At 35.7% G+C, this 23,199-nt stretch overlaps 1 protein-coding gene across 3 annotated transcripts in view; it reads left to right on the top strand.

Annotated features, from left to right (window-relative positions):
* The window catches only part of DIP-gamma (Dpr-interacting protein gamma), a 229,466-nt gene that overhangs the window by 130,872 nt on the left and 75,395 nt on the right, over positions 1–23,199 (top strand). For all 3 annotated transcript variants that reach the window (XM_067778387.1, XM_067778388.1, XM_067778386.1), the window contains exon 3: positions 14,637–14,730. The gene's annotated coding sequence lies outside the window, so the exon portion shown is untranslated. The remainder of the gene's footprint in view (positions 1–14,636; positions 14,731–23,199) is intronic.

Here is a 23,199-nt window from a genome sequence, read left to right as displayed (position 1 = left end):
GCTTGCCACAGACGGTTCTTTCATTCGTTCACCCAAAAGGAAGGTAACTTTACTATCGCTTCTTCACAATCATTAATGTCACTACCACGCTAGGTGAGCATCATTAGAGTAAAGTTGAGAAGGTTATGTTGGTGATGGTATGAGCTCGCCCCCGTAGCACCTTGCTAATGGCATGAGAGCATATTGTGGTGGTTTTAAAGATTTACTCGCATTACGAATTTGTCTAGATGTATTAAATTTTCAATCAAATTGAGCTTTACGTTGGAAACTGAAATAGTATCATTTTCACCGTCAATATTTATTTTTGTATTACACAGAGAGTGACTGTAAAGCAATTAAAGTTTCAAAATGTGTCATAAGACTTATAATTAATTTACATTGGCACACCTAAGAAAAGCCCTTTTCAAAATTGTTAAAGTTGAAGATATTAGAGGATTACTTAGGTAAACGACAATGCGGAGCAGAGTGGGTTTATGACACTTCCTTTGGTATATCACACGCCAAGGGACCTATGGCTGACTTGAGCTAGAAATACTACAATTTATCTTTATTCTAGACGGACCCTGAATTCTATTTTTTTCTCAAGATAGAAGAAAGAAACCATTTTTTTAATTCGGATAAGCCGTTTCTTTGTTATCAAGCCGAACTTTTTATTTCCGGACTTTTATTTTTAAAAGACCGAGTTTAACTAGTTCTATCGGACTCAAAAAATAAAAATACAGATTTTACTTTTATATGTGGACTTTTATGGAAAAAGTTCGAAAAATAAAAAGGATGCATGATTCGACATGATATTGCTATATGGATACCTGGGAACTCAAACATTTTCACCTAGGACAATTTTTTACCAGGACTTTTTCGACTCCCAAAAAAAATTTTTTATTATTTTCCGAAGAATATTCTCACGTATACTAATTGCACAAGAAGCAAGAAAAATCCGTATAGCAAAATATTAAAGTGGGAAAAGAATCGTTCATCTATAATCTGGCTTATACCGCAGCTTCAAGCAAAGGGCTGTCAATATCCATAACGACCTTAAAGCCTGTGGTTAAAATAACAACAATGTGGATAGTAATAATTCGGCCGATGAGATGGTTCCAGCGACGCTGTCCACTGTCTGTATGATCAAAGAAGCGAAGATTGGCAGCCCGCGCACATGGCAGACCTTAAGCTCTGGAAAGGCAGAAGTTATCAAAGAGAGCGCAGACATTTGTCCGCGCTGTCATGCAGCAAAATAAACTTGCATGCTAGAAAAAACTTCGCGTGGAGGTGGATCGAAACCGCTCATGATAATCACACATAAATAGTGACGAAACAGGTAAAGGACGGGAATAATGTGAGAAACATTGCGAACGTTCATTTTCCTAACCAATCACTCAGAGAGAATGAGCACGTTACTAAAATAAACCACTATCTGGAGCCATTCGAGCAACTCAGGCATTGATCAATACAATACGGGTACAATCTGTTAACTACTACGGCCCACAGCGTTTACTCTTCTTCTTCATCCTGTAGCGATAAAAGAACTCCCCAATGATTTTGGCAAGTTTAAATTTGTTGAAAACGTCACTGGTAGGTACTAGCCCAATAACGATTTAGCTCCCCTTAGACGAGAGTCAATCGGAGAATCTGATTGTCTCCTATGCCATAAACCAATGCAAGCCAAATTAAGCCTTACCAGGGATGTTTGTTATCAAGAATGATCCCAAGCTCCTCTAACTTGGCAAGCAAGCTACCAGCGGTGGTTCTCTAATTTTTGGTAGCCTAAGCTGAAGGACCTTGTATCTACTCGATATAAGAACCAGTTCTATTTTAATAAAATTGTCACATCAGCATGATCCAGACCACCTGTTCACGACACCCTAATAACATGTAAAATGTCCCTCAGTGTACTCCCACTTTCGACATTAAGGAAGGCTCCAAACAAGGGCTAGAGGTAAGGTTAGGTTGACTGTCTGCTCTGTAGGAACCTCACACGGACTGAATGTGTCTATATTGCCGACTAATCTGACAACCCCCATCAGCAAGAAAAACTTATGTTATAAAATAAATTCGTTTCCTGAGCAAATACTAGAAGCTAGAATATGCTCTAAATCCTACTTACAGTTATCAGATTGTTTTACTGTGTGCAAATCTTGCCCCTATTTATTTATTTCCTCCTTTTTATCTGGAAGTAATCACAGTCGCTGCCTTTGTTAAAGTTATGCATATGGTGCTACTGTCAGCGAGGCTTTTAGAGCTGGTTTTATACTGATCATTAATAATCTGCACTAGATGGAGTATCTAGGGAATATTCCATCTGGATCTGGCTTTTTAAATTTGGAGAAAGTCTTTATCTCCCATTTTATTACACACCAACTCCAACCTACATACTCTGATCAATGTAGAATGTGTTGTCTACCAACAATTGTTAGGACTCTTCTCAACATTGCCAGAGCATTCTATAACCTCACAAAATTTTTTGAATGATACTCTCTTTGCTCTACTTATACTTTGTTTGTAGACCTTCAACAGATCCCCGATTCGTTATAGCATTCTTCACATTGTAGGACTTTTTCCTACATAAAAATATCCCTCAGTTTCTTTGGAAGAATCCCAGCTCTCTGCCTCATAACGACTGCTTTGCTTTGTCTTTAGGTACCTTCATATCACATAGAGAAAAAAGCAGGGACGGAAAATAATAATAATTTTTTTTGTCGGAGTCGAAAAAGTCCTGGTCCTGGTTAGAGTTCACAGGTATCCCTATAGCAATATCATATCGAATCATGCATTCTTTTTATTTTTCGAACTTTTTCCATAAAAGTCCACATATAAAAGTAAAATCTGTATTTTTATTTTTTTAGTCCGATAGAACTAGTTAAACTCGGTCTTTTAAAAATAAAAGTCCGGAAATAAAAAGTCCCGCTTGACAACAAAGAAATAGCTTATCCGAATTAAAAAAAATTTTATTTCGGCCTTAAAAAATAAAAGTCTTGATTTAACTTTTATTTCGGGAATTTTATATTTAAAATTCCGAGTTTAACTAGTTCTATCGGAATAATTTTTATCTTGATCCAAACATATTTAAAGTCCAAAATTAATAGTTTTGCAAGGACTTATATTATACAAGGAATAACAGTTTCAACCCCTGGAAAAAAGTGTTCACTTCAAAAAGGGTTTTTTGCAAAATTGTATGGTTTTACATTTAAGTAATACAAATTTCTTTTTTTTAGAGTTTAAGGCTCCAATTCAATTCGAGATGTCATGATAATCTCAAGAAACGTTTTATATATATATTTTTTTTTCTTATTTCATTTAAAACATTTTTCACAATTTACAAAACCACCAACAATCATTATTAACCTTTTTCACTGCTCATTTATATAACATTCATTGTTTACAGTTATATGATTCTTGCACATTTTTATTATTTTTGCTATTACACTCGGCACTGTTACACTTACAACAACACAATACAACCAGCTTTAATTGTTCATTTTTCATGTTAATTTATGGGTATGAAAAGCGCACTCACTCATACATGTAAACATATGCTGGGCACTTGAAGCGCGTAAAAGTATGCAACACTTACAAAGACAAATGGCAACAACAACAACAAATGGCAAAGTGCAATACAAAAGCAAATACACAAACACACACACAAACATATGCAAATGAAATGAAAAGCTCAAGTGTTTGTTTCGAGGTATGCGCTTTTGTAAGTGCACCAGCGAGTGTGAGTAGTATGCGTGGGTGCGTGTGTGTATTTGTATGCGTGTGTGTGTGTGTGTGTGTAAGGTAATTTTGCAATTAATTGCGCCCAATTTAAAATGTTGCAAAATTAATTCAAACCTCTTCACACACACAAATATATGTATTATGTGAACGTACAAGTGCACATAAGCAAACAAACATAACAAATGCACATTCATATGCAAACACACCCACATACATACATATGCATGCGCACACTACACAATTCACAATTCATAAGCATTTACATATGCAAGTGCAAACGTTTTTTCCATGCAATTTTGCAAACAAGGAATGCAATGAAAAGAAATGCAAATGGATAACAACATTTTACTGTCGGTGCTAACACACACACAAACACACACACGCATATGTATATGCATAAATGCACAAATAAAAGCGCATACGTATAAATGCATGAATGGAAATACAACAACCACTGGGAATACAAAAGAAAATGCGAATGTTTGTGCTGGTGCTCTGTGCGTGTGAGGCATAACAATTGCAACGTTGAATAACACAACCACCACCAGCAGTCGCAGAAGCAACAACAAAAAGCAACAATAAGACAAATAGTTAGTGTAATAGTAACAACAACAAATATCCATCTAACGCCACCAGGCGTGCAAAAGCGCATTAAAGCGACACATAGCCAAAGGAAACGGGAAAAGGAGAAAGATGAGCAGCCGAGGCAAATGAGGAAGCAAAAAGAGAAGGCCTGGAATTCTTTTTTATACCCGGTAAACTAATTCATGTATTCTTTGATTGTGAAGGTAAGGGAAAGCAGAAGCGAAAAGAAAAAGGAAAGTGAAAGTTTAATAAAATACAAGTTGAAAGTGATAAGGAAAGCAGAAGGAAAAAGCAAAGGAGAAAGAAAATGGAAATGGAAAAAAAGAAAAGGTAATGGCATAGACACAGGGAAATGGGAAAGGGGAAGCGATGGGAAAAGAGGAAGGGTAGGACTAAGGGAAAGGGAAAAGGAAATCGAAAAAGAAGAATAAGAAAGAGGAAAAGAAAAGGAAAAGGAAAGGAAAAGCGAACAGTAAAGTGTTAAGGAAAAAAGGGAAGAAAAGCGGAGTGGGAAAGTGAAAGGGTAAGAAAAAGGAAAAGGATAGGGGAAGGGAAAAGGAAGAAGAAATCTTCAAATAAGCTGCCCTATTACAGTAATCACTTCCAAGCGGAAATTACAGCGCTCAAGGAAGGGGGGTTTACGGCGACTCACCAGGTTGTGTAGAGCAACACTTTCGAGAGGTCACCTTGCCCGTTGTTTTTAGCTGGCTAGGTTCTGGCGTTGAACGTCGTCATGTCAAATCGCTCTCGAAATAGTTTGGCAATAACTTAACGGTGCTTTTTTCCTGAACGTGCCGGATCAGTATCCGGCAAAGGACCTTCAACATCGATTAAACTCACCAAAAGCTTTGTGGAATCTCCTTATCACTACAAGAAGAAGAATAACATTAAAGATGCTACTAGGGTTAGAGAAATGAACAGCCTCTCTGATAGATTAATAGCTAGAGATCTAAGGTCAACTGTGGCGTAATAGGGATAGGGATAAGAAAGTGTTTCAACTCAATGTTTCAATCGAAAGATGCACTTCCCCATTCGTATCAACATCCGTAAGCTCCCCTAAACTTCCGGGTATTTTTTTCCGTTACGAAAACAGCAACAATAATTATTTCAAGATAAGGACAATCTAACGGCCCAAATCAGTATCCTCAGCAAGACGAAATCGTTAGCCCATTCTAGAAAAAATAAACTGGAAGTGGGGAATTCCTCCCCTCCTACGTAAACGTGATTTGAGCCAACTTATAAATCGTCGGACCATTTCCAAAGTAGCGTGATCCTTCTGGCCGGAATTTGGTGGTCGGCGATCTGCAGAAAATATGACGTTCAGCCAGGGTCATTCATCGAAACGAGCTTCTTATGGCCCAAATATGTGGCTCAAAAATCTGTTTTGGGAAAATGGATGTTCATTACACTTACCATTGGGTATAATATGTTGGCATGTACTGGAGCTCAGTGCTCTTTTCTAAAAGTATAAGTATGAACATAAGTATTTTTGAAAGCATAATGCAGATGGAAAGAGAATAGAGCATACAAGCATACATACATCCGTAGAGACTAAAAACAAGCGCCTAAGAAAGAAGACGGCGACGAACGAAATATAAAAATTTGGTCTACAAAGTAGGCACTTTTAGTTGCTCAATTTAAGTTTCACACTTCCGACATAAAAGGCCTAAGGCAGTGGGCCAAAACGTGGAAAGTGAGACAATCGAGCCAAAAAGTGCAGTGCTGAGGGATGTGCAGATGACAGTAGTTGGATAAAAATGAATGAAATGAAAAGGGCAGGTGACAGTGGCAAAGTTCGTAAAGGCGAAAGACGTACGCAGATGAAGACAAGCGGTAGTAGTGGATGAGGAACAGAAGCTTCACATTTTTTGAGCCGCATTTTAATATTTTTTTCCTCAATACTTTGTTTTCTAGCCATTAATATGCAAATGGTTTGCTTACACGGAGGCACTGCAGGCACTCATTAAACAAATAAATATGTTTGTATGTATGTATGTGGCCATGTAAAGGCCATTCATGCAATGTCCCATATGCAGTTATTTTAAAGAGCGGCAGAAGCAATAAAAGCAATAAAAACAGAAAAAATAAGTCAAAAGAAAATAATTGTTGTTGTTGTTGTTCTTGTCGCATTTGAGTGGCAGCATGCAGAAAATGAAGCAGTCATCATTTAGGCATGCAGTCGAGCGAATGTAAGGCAAGCAGAAGAACAAGAAAAACAACAACAAGAAACTATCAGAAATCCAAGAAGAGGGGGGGGGGGGGGGGGGGGGGGGCAATAGAAAAAATGCAAACTAAACTAACAAGTGTCACTTGCCAGAGACACAAATGAATGTGCAAAAGCAAAATGAACAAACAAAAACTAACAAGCTAGAACTTAAGCAAATTGAATAGAATGAATCAGATATAAAAAGGGTGAAAACAAAGTTGAAGAAAAAGTGCAGGGAAATGCAGCAACATACGTACGTTAAAATTACTGGCAGGGAAAATTGCATATTTAAGATAAATAAAGTTTATTAATTCAAGGCAAGGCAAAAAAATTAAAGCAAACAAAATTAGGTTGAGTAGATTTCTAGTGCTTCATGATGTTTCAATTGCTACGTACTTACATAACTACTTATGTACATACTTAGATGCATATGTTTAAGCTTGAATTATTTGATTGTAATTAATGAGCTATTTTCAAGGATCGATTCAAAGCAAAATAACTGCATTCGTGTGCGTTTTAATGAATCAAGATAAGACCTTGGCAAGTTGTTTACGTTGGATTATATATTGTTTTAGCCTGAATTTTTAACGATTTCCGAATTTCTCTCCTTATTAATTTTCAATGCCACAATATTTTAAACGTATCGCACCCCAATGTAAACAGAAAGCAGAATTTAAAACCAAAACGAAAAGAAACAAAAAAGGAAACAAAATTACGGAAACCCTTATATCCCAAAAATCGCTTATATGGGAGATATATGTTACGGTCCGGTCAGTTCCCACAAATTTATAATCGGACACCCTAATATATGCGATAACCAATTGTCGTCAAGATATCTTTAATATTAAAGGACTCATTTTGCGTTCAAACAAACAGACTGGCATTGTAAAATTAATTTATTTTGGCATATTTATTGGTGGGTCTATCTTTTTTATTTTAAGAATTTACAATTTCTAGTCTCAGACCAGACTTAATATACCATTTTATTTTCTTGGAGGGGATGCAAAATACAAAAACCCAAGAAAATTTAAATGCATAAACAATGCTTAAGATAATCACAGCATCAAGTTTTCTGTATAGGAGATAAATGAATCAAAATTTAAAAACTGAAATTCGCACGTCTCCCGTACCGTAAATTTAGACTTTGCCAAATTTTTGTTTTTTCTATACCCAGCTGTACTTGCACACAGGGTATTATAACTTTGGTTGGATAACTGTTGGTTGTACAGGTATAAAGGAATCGAGATAGATATAGACTTCCAAATCATCAGTTGCGAAAAAAATTTGATTAAACCAAGTCCGTTCAAATATCTTCACCAAATTCCATACACGGGCTTATCTGGGCCCAGTATTGAAAATTAGCGAAATCGCACGCCCACTTTTGCGATATCGAAAATTTAGAAAATTGGAAAAAATTAGATAATTCCAAAACGAATACAGCTAAGCTAATGAAATTTGGCTGCTGGATTGGCTTTATAACGCAAAACATAAATTTTAAAAAGTTTTCGAATATGGGCGTAGCCTCAACTACATTTAGAAAAAGAAATTTGGAAGTTTAACAAGCTCAAAATCAAAAGCAGTTAAAGATATTACATTGAAATTCGGCAGAGACTCTATCCTTGTCAAATTATATAGACTGACTGAAGATAATTAAAATCGGTTAAACATCACGCCCACTTTTCCTAAAGGTCTAACCTCAACAAAGTTTGTAAAAACCCTATGGTATTTACCTACCTAACCTAACCTCTCTCAGTAATGGTATGTTTGAGCAAAAAACAAAACTTAAACAAATTTTGAAAATAGACGTGCCCCGCCACTTTTCTTGTTGCTCTTTCCAAAATACTTTTAATGCCATAAGTCGAACAAAATCTACCGATCCCAACGGAAGTTATCATAAACATTTTTTTCATAGCTACAACTGTTAATCTGAACGCGCTCAAGTTCATTAGAGGTAGCCTCTGTATCCTTTATGCTTCTTTTCAACGAAAATGAGTTCAGAATAGAACCATATATGTATTATTGCGCAGCCCAGTCCAGAAAATAATATTGAAATGGTCCCAAAAATATACCGAACTTGTGCTATAATGCAAAATAATCTGGAGATAAACCCGCAATGATGCATAAAAGAAAGGATATACATAAAACGATAGCCCCTATCCCAATACTCCCATGCAACAATTTTTTTATGAAATGATCCTTCAATGGTCTTGAAATAATTCCGAAAACAATCTGGACATGATCCGGCGTAAGTTTAAAAATATTCTGTAGCAATCCTTCCGATATGATCCCTAAAAAGTCTCGAAATAGCTCAGAAAACATTTCCATAATAGTCAGAAAATAGTCCCGACACTATACGTATAACATCCCTTAATAGTCATGAAATGGTCTCGTTGCTTATTTAAAGATTTCGACCACAATTCCTTCTTCGTCCCCAAATAACTCTAAAACATCTTCAAATATCGTGGAAAAGATCCCTGTAAAAATCCTGAAAAGGTTTCTAAATATTCCTGAAGTAGTCTAGAAATTCCCCCGAAATAAATCTGAGCGCAATACCAAACAATAGCGAGTTCATCCAAAAAATCAAAAAATCTTCCCAAAAGATTGAAAATATTCTCTAATAGCCTCGAAATAACTCAGAAAATAACCCGAAAATATCCAATATCCAGGTAACCAAAAAACTGACTACTTTTCTTAAATTGTTTAGCTCAAAATCTATATGAACTATAAGCCGTTGTGGTATTTGGAAGTCTCGTTGGTTTGAATTGGCCAGAACAGCCAAACTAATTTCGATGGCTCAAAGATAGCTAATACTTGAAAAGAATCTACTGGGCATATGTTTCTTTAAGGCTTCGGTGTCTAGAAACTATACCCAAAATAGTAACACAACAAAGTAGGGATTGGGAAATAGTCCCGAAATGATCTTGAATCGGTATAGAGCACAAAACGAAAAATGCCACTGTTCACTTCTTCGGTGTTGTAAGACTTCGAGTGGTGGTACTCTTAACTTTAACAAATCGTTAGATGAACATTTCCCATATACAAGATATTATTGGTTTATATATTCAAGGTATTTCTTACTTACTTACTTACTCAATTGGTGCTTAGCCCCTTTAACTGATTTGGGCTTCTAACAAATAGCGCCAGTCGCTGCTTTGTTAGGCCAACTGGTGCCAATTTAGAAAACTAAGAGAGTTTAAATCATTTTCACCTTGGTCCTTCCATCGTAGTGGAGGACTTATTTTACGTCTGCTGGCGATGTATTAAATGATTCCGTTCCGCACCACTTCTCACTTTTTCGAAATTGCATTGGCTTCTATCTCTATCACCTATATACTAAATATAATTGATCTAGAACAAATACAATAAATATCAGCGCTTCTATGATTTGCAAGAATTGATACATTGTACTTACTTATTAATCAGATTCAAAGTATGAACGAGATGGTCTTTATACGTGGGCTCTTATTTATCCAGGCAATGACATATAGCCCCGATTTTTTAAAAATCTTTATTTTTTTTTAGGGCAGACTGCCATACCACCCGCATTGAATTTAAAAGATTTCGCATCTATCATAAATGTGTTTTTATCTTCATCCTTAATCCGATCTTTATCAAGCCCGTAAGGATATTTTATGCTCACCATTTTAAACGAAATGTGACTTAAATGAAAATTGTTACATTATTTTCATATAAAACTCGTTTTACCGTTGGACATAAACCAAATGTAAACAAATGAAGACGAAATAATACAATAAAATATATTACATCTACACATATACATACAGACAATATGTATGCACACTTGTGTAGATATGTATGACTATGGTGATTCTTACAGAACAGCAGGCACAAAAGAAGCAGCTTGCTAAAAATTGCCACAATCTGCTTCTATTTGGCTGGCTTTCGCTCAACTCTGCTCCTGCTTGGATTTGCTCTTCTGCTCTTGTGGTTGCTGTTATTACACGCAATTGTCGTAAATTTTAAATTATTTAAATGTGAAAATGCACAAACACACAGCACACACTCGACAGAAGATTTCTAAATATGCAAACGTGCATACACATTTGTATATATGTGTGTGTGTGGGTATGTTTTTTGTATATCCCAGCAGTGGATATTCAAAGTAGTCAGCCAACATCTAGTTCTTCAACTAGTATTTTCTGAGCGCATTTAGTAATAATTAAAAAAAAATCAGGCAGTTTAGGGCTGGACATCACTATACACCAACACAGAAATTACTTTTGAACTCCCTGGAGCATCCTGCTTAAGCCAAAAATCAATGCACGTCTTGTGCCGTTCAAGCGCTGCTCTACCTTCGCCAACTTTTGTGAATAACCCAACTTTAACAACAATAACAAATGATGCTCAGCAAAACCTTAACCAACTCCCACATAAATATTATATTAGTAGCACGTCCTTTATGAGCTGAGCGTCGGCACCCACTCGTATCCCTCTCATATATGGCAAATTTGTATTTAGCTAGTATACAACTAGTTTGTTTTACTGCTGGGCGGCTACAAATATGTTACGTATACGTCATGCGTGCTCGTATTATTTTTCATTTCAGTTCATGCACACACACACACGCCCACGTAAACACATACCTATATATATGTTTATGCAGATATCAAGTGGAGTTCGTTGATTTTTTTTTTTTGTTGTACTACATTGTTATTGTATTATTTGTTTGCTGCTTCTTTTATGAATCCCATTTCTTTTACTCCTTATCTCATTCTTTGTTTTTAAGTTGTTTATTTTTTTGTTCCTTTAGCATGGCGTTTTATTATTTTAAAGTGACATTTCAATATTTAAAGTGTTTATAAGCGCATAAGCATTTTAGTTAACATTTTTGTAAGCGAAAGCTCTAATACACTGACACACATGTATGTCTAATTTGTATATATTTGTGCAAGGAATGTATGTATATACATTTGCCTAAGCTTTTGTGGCTTCCCTTTTGTGCTCGATTGAATTGTGCACTCGCAATGTGTGTCCTTAACGTTTTGTAGGCAATTTAGTAAGCAATTTAGATGTTTGGCAAATAAGGCACGGGATGTTAATAAAAATGTTATTGACTTTCGCTTTATCGAATTAAAAATAAGTAAGGCGGGACATTTTCCGAAGCTGTTGGGAAGTTTCATCGATGTTGATGGTCCTTTGCCAGACATAGTTTCGGTACGTTTCAGTAACAAGCACCGGTTAGGTTCAAGCCCGACCATCATGACTCCATTAAACGTTCTAGGCCAACCCGCCCTCACCCCCTGGTGCCATGGCGAACTTGGGGTCGCGAGAGCCTCGCCTGCTAAATTTGAGTATGATACATTCATTTTTGTAACAAGACTCTCCTCGCGTACGTTAGGTTGACGGATACTGGAAGCTCTGAAGTTATAAAGCTTTGTATTGCCGTTATCAACACCTTGAATCTCAGGACTAGAATGGCTTCAGCTGTGCCGAAGACCTCTTACCTTTCACGAATTGAGCAGAATACGAATATGTTGAAATTTCAAAAATTCACGTAATAAAACAATTAATTGTATGGAATATATATTATATATACGACCGATCTTAACGATCTTTTCAGATAAAAGTGAGTGCCTTATATGTATTCATAAAGTTCAATGTTAATTTGATTTAACTAGAGCTCGCCCAGGTGTTGGTCTCAAGCTACAACAGAGTTTATTTTACCAGAAATAAAAAATTTAGGGCTTTCTAGAAGAGCTTAGGGGAACATTTTTAGAAAACTTTCCTATAACAAATCATAATTTTTTTCGCAGCAAATCGATAACACACCGATATCAAATTAGTAACACTCTGATAACTAATCGGTAACTTTTAGATAACATACCGCTAACTTTTCGATACAGAATTGCAAACTTTTTGATAAATTAACTAGCTTTACAGGAACATACCTCTCATTTTTCGAGAACACATCGATACATTATCGATGAGGAGTCGATAAATTTTTGATAAAAAATCGGTAGCTGTTCGACAATAGAACAATAAATTTTTTATAATATATCGATAAACTTTCAATAATTCATTTTTAGATAAAAAGCCGACAACTTATCGATAAAAAATTATTAAGCATTGCAATCTATTAGAAATGCATAATGCTGCCGTAAGAAAATCGATAACTCATCAAACATTGTCGATGATACACCTAAAACAAACCGATAACTCGTCGATAAAAAATCCCATAATATTCTGTTCGGCGTAGCAACTAAACTTGCGCTTAAATCCTGTATTCCCCCATAGAACATACCACTTACAAAGGCTACGCTTACGCTTGCACTTCGCTTAAAACAATACTTAATCTGTCATCTGAAACCATTTTAAAGTTCGGCGGAATTAAATTATAAAAGGTCGATGAATGCCGGTTACTGACTGGCTCTTAATGCATTGCTCCAGTGCTGATGCCTTTGATGAGCAGATATAATCTGGGCTGCTCCGCTATATAAATTAATTATATTTCATTAAGTATCATTAAGCAGGCGAGGCTCTGGCGACGCCAAGCTCCTCACGGAACTATGTGGTGTGGGGCGGCATGGTCCAGAAGGTTTAACGTGGTGGTATTGAATCACTTCCGAGCTGGTACCTTAGTGGCGCTTAGGATCAATAACACGCCTCAAAACCTTCGGGGAATGTCTTTATCGCTAAAATAAGAAAAAGAAGAAGCGAGACACTTGGTTACTAGAAAACTACTTAAAATTTTATGGCAGGAAGTTAGATCTCGCATAAATTTTGTAGTTGTCCCCTCTGTGCTCTCAAATGTGAACTACATATGAGGTTTAAGCTCTGTATCATAAAAAAATATAAGTATTACCAAATTGTCACTCCATAGATTGTTCTAGCTCCTACTAAACCTTTCTAATAAGAAGTCTGATCCGCTTGTTTCCGAAGTCTCCGAAACACAAAAACGAAATCGAGCCATGACAGCCAAATTGATGTAAGGAACAAAATTTCCCATTTTTGAAAACCTGCTGTAATGTATTAGCTGCGTTAGTTTGAAAGCTTTTATGGGAAACCCTTAAGCTTAAAGCGTTTTAAAATATTGTTACGAATATTAGCAAAACTAAGGGGTGCTGATATCTCTAAGCCGATGCTAAGCAGTGACGTGAATTCACATCAATAATTCAATCATTATGTATCTACATAAACGGAACAATAATTGCGTCTACACATATGTACCATGTACGTATACGAGCAGCGGAGAATCAATGCACAAACACAAGCATATATCTGAGATACTCCTGAAAGTATGCAATGAGAGAAGCTATAAAATCGTGCAATTGTAGTTACAGCTGAGAAATTTGAGAGCTGAAGGCAACTAGTAGATTCTGGAAGCGCCTAGAAAATGCGAACGTTGAAATCAGAGAGTATAAAAGGTAGCAAATGTAGAGGCGCTGGAATTCAGTTTGATTTGAGCTATCAAGCAGTTTCGATTCTAGCGAGCCATGGCAGTATTATTTTGAAAGTCAGTTTCATTTAAGCTATCAGTTTGGTTATTAAGCGAGCTAGTTGCAAAGTATAAGTGTTATTGTGAAGTACTTTAATAAAGGCCATTTTTCCATTATTCAATATTGGAGTTATTTATTCAACAGTTTAGTGACACGAACTTAGCGAAAGGGCAAATAAGAGGATTTGCAAGTAAAATCGTTACAATATGAAAGGCATCACTCTAAAATTATATGTTTGTCACTTACAGAAATTTGGCGGTATTGGCTCGATATAGCAAATAACTACCTTCAAACACCTCTATAAAATAATCGACCCAAGGGTTTAGAGCTGGTACAATCAGCTTATCTCTTCATTCCCTAAATGTCATCACTAGGCCAGGTTCTAGAGTAATAAAGGGGTTGGTTTAGAGCTTTTTGGCTGATATTTGAACAAAACAAAAAGCTTATGTTCCTCTACGCGTTTCGGCATAATTTAACGCCTTCATCACGAAGTCTCTATGTTATACGTTTTATTCGAAGGTTTGCCTAAAAGCTTCAAACCAACTTTTTTATGTCCTCAAATTTTTCATAACGGCAGGAAATGCTTAATTTCCACAAAAAGCACTTAATTCCAGTTATTGAAATATTTACGCATGTACAAATTTTAAATAAACTTTTCTTTTTATTTTAAGATTAACAACAAAGAACAACCCAAACAGCTAAGAATGTACAATATTGTAAAATCAAATTTTCAACGCTGGGATGCAGCCGATTGAGAATTTTAAGGTAATCATAAACAATCACAATTTTAATTTACTTTTTTACAATAACAAATGAGAAATGTAAATAAAAAAGTTCAAAGAAGCAATTTGCCAACAGCACCTGACAAACTTTTTCTCTGCGATAAAATTAAGACAAATGAAAAAAACAAATATAACGGCATACGAATATGATTAAAGGGGAGTGAGGAAAATTTTGGTAATTTATCATTGCAATACATATTGGGTTTATAATTAGCGAAAAAGTTTAACTGCTGTAAATTGTGAAAAGTCAACGAAATCTAAAATTAAGCGTTTAACGTCGATGAAAAAAAATGTGTCCGACATTTTGCTTAACATTTATAAAAAATAACAGAAATAAAAAAACATCTTTAGACGATAAATTAACAAAATTGTTCACACCTTTCATGTATCAATCTTTTCACGCGTTTCCCCTATCGTAAGGGAAGGAGCATTAACTTACACCAAAACTCGCACACAAACCACATAACGAATAAACATTGAATCAAATTGTTAAATAAGCTTTTTTACAAGACTTCAGGTTGTTACACAAATTATAATTACACGTGCCCCGCCAACCTAACAAAGCAACAAAAATATACGCACATGCACAAAAACACATTCATATATGAATGTAGACTATAAATTCCGAGAAAAAACAAATAATACTTTGTACGTAAATAAAAACCCAATTTCATAACAATCCAAATACACATGTTCACACATACTCATGCAGAAATTTTTACTCACATAGCCAACCCACCAAGAAATGTACACCTTATTTATAAAAACTGCTTTAGCTTGAACAAAAGGCTTACGACATTACAACCAAGTTTCTCTTCACTGATGTCGTTAGGCAAAGATTAGGCTTTCACATAAGCTTAGGTTAGGTTATAGAGTAGCATGGCAGACTAAGCTGGTCCATTATGATACCACTGAATGAGCTAATGCCCCTCCTCCAATAAATATGTCAGAAGTTTAAACAATTTGTGCTTCTTATATAGCCTTCAATTTCAGTACAGCCAAAGCTCTATTAAATAGTCGACGAAAAGCTTGATCGACCATTTTTTCCGGACATCTGTACAAAAAATGCTCAACACTTTCTATCTTCTCCTCATCCCATCAGTCAGTTATCTTTAATCTCCTGATCAATGGGCCTAAGCATAAACAATTGTACCTTCAGCTGAGGTTAATTTACCCATTACTGATTCTACAGAATTCAAATGCATTAGAAACAATCTCGGAATGGGTTGTGTCTATATCGCGGTCTGCTATATCCCACCATCTTCTGATCCTTCGGTGTATATGGATCATATTTCCCTGCTCAAAATTGTTAATTCATTGATGAAGCCCATTGATTCGATGATAGTCCTGGGTGACTTCAATCTCCCGCATGTATTATGGACCATATCTGATCAGAATATTGTACCTATTTCTTCTAACCTGTCCAACAACGAATTTTTAGCCGAAATAACTGAACTTTGCCTTAAACAGATAAATATAATTCCTAACATGTTCGGGAGGACCCTTGATTTGGTATTTGTCGATGATACATCAAAATGTACTCTAAGCCGGGGTGAACCTCTTACTGTACCTGAAGACCCTTACCATCCTTCCCTGGAAATAGCATACGAATTCGAAAGAAATTCTCCGAGTAGCATTGCTACTAAATACGACTCTAGTTTCAGATTTCAATTCACGAAGGCTAATTTTAGTAAACTTAATCAAACTTTATCTACAGTGGCTTGGCCCAAATATGGTGTAGATATTGACAAAAATGTTTCTGACTTTTATACCACCATTTACGGTATTTTGGAAAAACACGTACCTAAGCGAAAACGTGTGTCTACCGAATCAGTCCAAATATGGTTCACTAAAGAGCTGAAGTGCTTAAAAAACAGAAAATCTCGCTTCTTCAAATTATACAAAAGGTCGGGCTCTCACTCCGATTACTTGCATTACTCTATTTTGCGTCATAAATATTTTGAATTAAACAAAAAGTGCTATAATACGTACATCTGTAAGATGAAAAGGAAAATAACTTGCAATCCGAAAGCTTTCTATAATTTCGTGAACTCTAAACATAGGGTTAAAGCGTTTCCCTCTGCTTTAAAATACCAGGGTGATTTGTCTAGCGACGATCAAGATATTGCTAACTTCTTTGCACAATTTTTCAAGTCCAACTATTCCAATGAATTTAATACTTTTTCAAATGAATATCCATTTCAGCTTAACTCACTTAACACCATTAATATTCCAGAAATATATCCGGATGAAGTTTTTTCATATTTAACGTCTTTGAAAGAATCTTACAAGTACGGTCCTGATTTAATTCCCACTTGTTTTCTTAAAAAATGCGCTGAACACATTTATCAGCCTCTAACTGATTTATTCAATATCTCCCTAAAAAGTGGAGTCTTTCCTTCTGCTTGGAAGGAATCTTTTCTCATACCCCTTCACAAAAGTGGCAGTAGGTCGTGGGTCGTGTGTAGAGAACTATCGAGGAATAGCAAAGTTGTCGGCCATCCCAAAGTTGTTTGAAGCTATCGCTACCAATCAGCTAACATTTTCCATTTCTACTTTGATTGCAGAACCGCAACACGGATTCTGTAAAGGCAAATCTACCATTACTAATCTACTTGAATTCACAACTCATGTTTCTAAGGGATTTAGAGAAAATCTTCACACAGATGTTATTTATACTGATTTCAGTAAAGCATTTGACAAAGTATCCCACTCCTTACTTATCTACAAGCTGGATCGGCTTGGCTCCCAACCTGGTCTCACCCAGTGGATCTCGTCGTATCTCTGCGGTCGAACGCAAAAAGTTATTTTTAAAAATACTTTTTCAAATGTCATCGATGTTCCCTCTGGCGTCCCACAAGGCAGCCACCTTGGTCCAATTCTGTTCTTGCTATTTATTAATTATATCTGTACCACTATAAAATATTCCAAAATCTTAATGTATGGTGATGATGTAAAACTTTTTAGGTCTTATGCGTCTATCGAAGAACGTCCCTTGCTTCAAGGGGATTTAAACTGCCTAGTTACTTGGTGCAACGTAAATTCAATGCCGCTGAACCTCAATAAATGCAAATTCATGTGCCTATCTCGAAGATCTTTACCAGCAGCCTCTTACGTAATTAATAATTTTTGTCTTCTATCGGTAAACTATTTTGAGGACTTGGAAGTCACGATAGATGCTAAACTTAGTTTCAACCTTCATATTAATGCTACTGTCAATAAGGCTAGATGTGTTCTTTCATACGTGAAACGGTGGTCCAAAGAATATAGTGACCCTTATGTAACTAAAGCCCTTTTCATCACCTTAGTTAGACCGATACTAGACGACGGATCAATAGTCTGGAATCCATAATATCGAGTTCATGCAGATAGACTTGAATCAATACAAAAGCAATTTCTACTTTTCTTTTTAAGGAATTTTCAGTGGGACTCTGCGTATAATCTTCCACCTTATACTAGTCGGTTAAAGCTTATCAATCTTCCAACTCTTGCAAGTCGTAGAGAAATGCTAGGCGTTATATTTATGGCTAAACTTCTGAATGGACTGATTTCTAGTCCAATTATTTTGAACGAAGTAAATTTCAACGTCCCATCATGGGTGTCAAGACATTACAAACCTCTTCTTTTGAGGCAGTGTAGAACTAATTTCGAATTAAATGAATCTTTTCGGTGTTTGTGTCATGATTTTAACACTCATTCTAATTCATTTGATATAACGGATTCACTTTTTACCATAAAGAAAACTGTCTTATCCTATCTTAACTCTTAACAAAAAAAAAAAATCAAATAAATTAAAAATGTTCACTTATTTAACAATGTAGTATATATATGTATAATTTGTATGTAATTTCTAACTGTTATGTATAGTACTCAGCTGATGATTTTTATTCTGTAGCTGAGCAGTTTTAGATCTCGACGCTTAACAAACCTCCGCCTATCAACAACTCGGCAATAACAAATCCGTGCGTCATGCGGATGCGCCCCTCGCGCCGGTCGGGCGGGCTTTGGAGGGTTTAATCCGTTGGGTATTATTATTATTATTAATAAGGAATCTAATTCAGTTGCATTTATGCGAGGCCAAGTTTATCGGCGCATCTCACAAGTGGGTTCCAGTGCCCACCTGACATTCTCGGTAAATACAGACAGAAACAAGTGTTTGCCCCGGACAAGAGGAGGTGCGATGTGCTTTAACTAAACTATTGCGATCTGCTCAGTCGCTTTTCTTGATAGTTCATAGGCAACACTTTTCCCAAGAACACCACCGTGACCTGGAACCCACGTACTGCGACTAATACGTTAGGGAACTGCTTGCCATCTTTGAGAAAGCGGTCTTGCCTTGAAGAGCTGAGTAAATTATAACGGACGTGAAGTTCTTACATAGCACGCATCAATTAGCCGCAGTTCAATTTACTGTCTAAAATAAGGCCAAGATTCTTAACCCCTGGTCAAAGTTCAAACCTTACCACGTTTAATTGCTGTTTGTATTTTGTAGCGCCTGTTAAAAAGAACCATTTCAGTCGTCACAGGATTCACTTGGAGGCTAAAACATTTGGTGCTTCAACGAACGATTTTTTGCTGGGAATTTTATTCTCATATATAGACATAAATTTTCACCATTCAGACATTCGTATTATTTTATTTAGGGTGTTGCATTCATATTTTCCATCGCAATGGTTTCTGACTTTAGATATGGAAGTTCGTGGTTTTTAAATCTTTGATTAATATAAGCAGTATCTAAGGATCTAGAGTTGATAAAGGACCCAGATGCCAATGCAACAAAAAATGTGAAAATTCCAAATGAAATTTCTTGGACCCAGATATTCCGAAATTTTATTATTTCCACTCTAGCTGAGAGTCGAGCTGAAGTGCATCAGATTTCTAACACTGCAGGCCTACGACTACAGCTGCTTACTTTTCTATGCCCCTTTTGAATAAGAAAGAAAGCTAAAGTACTTTAATACGATTTTCTGTTCAAGGGGAACAAACTCCGTATGGGTGATATGTAAAGTTTTCTAACGAGTGCCTATCACAGTTCCGAGATATGCTAGTGTATTGAGCGCACAGCAGCGCAGTTTTTTTATAACATTCAGTATCATATATATTATTTCTAATTGCTGTTTTTATGTACGGGTCCCTTTTTCGCTTTTATTTGGAATTTTTATTAAAATAGTTTGTTAAAAATAAACGATTGTGAGCACACAAGGAAATCTATTTGTATTTGCACTGCATAGGCAGTTGCTACCATACGCCAGATGGCAGCGCAAGCTGTAAGTTTTAATTAATTGATAAAACAGCTGATTTTTTTTTTGATATTAAGAGACTTTCATCCACTTCGTTTTGTAACGTCTTCGCGTCAAGTTCGTTTTTCCCCACAATTCAACCGCGTGCTATAAAAGGACGCTTTTCATGTGGTTGAGTATAAAATGGCGGATAGTGCGGGAATCGAAATGACAAAACCTTGAATTAAAAACGTTTGAAAAACAAAAGATTATCGTACTTGAAGTAAACCATTAAATCGGAATATATCTAAATATATAATATCCTCAATTACGCAGAAACCTACCACATGGTTCTGGCCTTAGTGTTTTTCCTGTGTGTTGGTAGAGCAACTTTACAGCAATCTAAAGACAGCAAAATTCTGAGAAAGATTTCACAAAATAAAAATTAGTTATGGCGTTATAACTTCTAAGAAAGCCGACCCAGGGTAGTTTTTAATTCAAATAAATGAATGGAAGCAACTTAAAACTACAAACAAGCAAGAGACGTTTATATTAGTTGCGCAAGATGCGCACAGGTCGGGCTCGTAACATATTAATAAAATTATAATAACACCGTCTAAAATTACTCCATTTTCTTGGAAAATACTAGTATTTTTATAGAACCTGGCGTATTTGCTACCACAGAACGTGGGAATGCCTTCCGCCAATTCATCGAGTACCGCGCTCTCCTTTTCTGTCACGTCGACGTTTTCGTTACCTTCTATACCTTCATAACCGGGAACTAATTCTAGACGTATTTATTCTCTTAGTGCAGTTTTTCATATAGATGAGTTTAACTCAACCATATGCATTATGAGTACATTGCACGTATTTTTATGGAGAACGACAGATCGGGCGGCGCTAGAGCCATCTTACATGAATAAGTAGCCATCTTCCAACTTTTGTTGCATTCACACATTGCAAGTAAAACTATATTTCCCACTCGTTGGAAACTTTTTAAACATTGTTTACAGTTAAAAACTGCAATTTAACAAATAAATAGGACACAAAATATGTAAGCAAGTACATGTCTTGTTTAGTGAAAATTCTTATAACAGTGATTCACAAAATAGTCTGCGTAAATCGGCAAGGCGAAATAAACTTTAATTGCCAAGTCTGAAGTTCCTTCATATTTAAAAACGCAAGATCTTGCGTGATTGTGGCGATGTTACTGTAATGCATAAGATAGCGTTGAAAGAATCTATGTATATGAAAGGCTTCATTTCTAGATATAGAGATATAGATCCTTTGATCTTAGATGCTTTGACCTTCAGATCACTGCGGCAGTATATGCGAAATCGCTCTATTTCACTCTTTCAATAAATGTCATTCTCTTCTTCACATTTCAAATCGTTGGGCACCAATGAACATAGCATCCCATGGCACACCCTGTATTACACTAAATTACATGCATACATACATATATTATGTTTACGCTTTCATTCGCCTATTGAGCGCAAATCAACGACATGTCCCACTTGGGAACAATTTTTCAAAAAATATGCATTTTTGCTTTTAAGACAAAAGATTGTAAGAAAACATAAAAAACAGGTCATGCAGCAAACTTCATAAAAGCTTAGGTTTATTCTCTTAATGTACTGCTGAGCTTTTGAGAGTATTATACGGTTAAATGTTAAAAAAAAAACCTTCTATTCACTAGAGCAAGTGGCTTAATTTTCCAACTGGGACAACTAACACAAAGATATTTACAAGAATATTTGCGCACACGTATGTAAAATAATAGAATTTTGCTATTAGCTAAAGTAGCTTATAAAATTGTAAGTAAACTTGAAAGGTGATTGGAACAATGTTTAGTTTTTTCTTGCTGCCGCTACATACTTACATCATAAATACTTCTTACACCGTTTCATATGTATAAGTTTTCAATTACCTAAAATCTATTAAATATATTTACAAAGGTGCGCTTGGTGTACTCATATTAAAAGATATTACTTCGCCTTGCATTGCATTGCCGTAAAGTTTTTATGACAGCTGCTTAGAAAATTATGATCGTAAAATATTTTACGATTTGAAATTTTGTAGCAAGTCACGCCAGAGATATGTAGCTCTGTTTCGCTATAACTGTCGCCAATTGGGAGCACTATCGTCATGTCTGCCTAAAGCTCATAGAGCTCATCATTATACCTCCTTTGGTACTCGCTATCGGCCTTACCGATAGGACCATAAATCGATTCATAAAACTAAATTTAATAAATTTGGTCCACCATACATCAAAATCTCAGAATGAAAGAAGGAATTGTTAAAACATATCCGGCCCCTTCGGGTTGTTTAATAACAGGATCCCTCCAATATGAATAACAATCAAAAGGCCTCATAAATTTGGAAACAATATTTCTAAAACTCGACGGTCAAAGATCACAGCTCAGAACAAAATATTTGTTTACAGCCGAACTTTAACTTCCTTCCTTTTTTACAATTACAATTACCGATAACACAGGCAAACATTTATTAGAGTTTCTATTATTTAGATTTTTCCCAAAGTGTCATATTCATTGTATGTTGCATATTGCATTCCATTTCTATGGTTTTCAATAAAAAAAAAAAACAAATTTAATTAAAACATTGCGGGTACGAAAAATTGCAATAAAAAATAGACTTAATGAACCGCATAGTAACTTTTGTTTAGCTCAAATAATGTTCTTCAATGATTATTGTTTTAATGTTTCATGGCCATTTATCAGTTTATTATTTCATTTCAATTTAATTGTACACACATACAAGCATAAATTGATTAGCGCTTCATCAAAAGTATTCATTAATTTTCATAGAAAAACAACGTGAAGCTTTTGCAAAGCTCAAGGCTAATGAGAGCTTTTACGTGCAGTATAGGGATGCAAATTTTTGTGTTGCTGGGATTTTCGGGATTTCATACGGTTAAATATCAACTTTGCTCGGCGTTTTTATTTGTAAAAAGTCCTTTGAGTTTAGTGGCGGGTACTCACTTAATATAAGCGAAATTATGTAAGGTAACTTTACTAAGATGTCGACACAATTTCATTAAATTGAGATTAAACTTAGAGCTGCCCCAAAGCTTTCTTTGTTTGAACAGAACTAGAGTAATCATTTCCGGACTTCAGGTATCATTTCGGTATTTCTGACGGTATCTATCCTGAGCTTGACAGTCTTCATACATATACATCAAGATATTAGATTGCATACTGTCACTGTCCCAT

The sequence above is a fragment of the Eurosta solidaginis genome, chromosome 1 (genome assembly GCF_040869045.1).
Source record: "Eurosta solidaginis isolate ZX-2024a chromosome 1, ASM4086904v1, whole genome shotgun sequence".
Classification (NCBI taxonomy): domain Eukaryota; kingdom Metazoa; phylum Arthropoda; class Insecta; order Diptera; family Tephritidae; genus Eurosta; species Eurosta solidaginis.
This window is presented reverse-complemented; position numbering and strand designations above follow the sequence as displayed.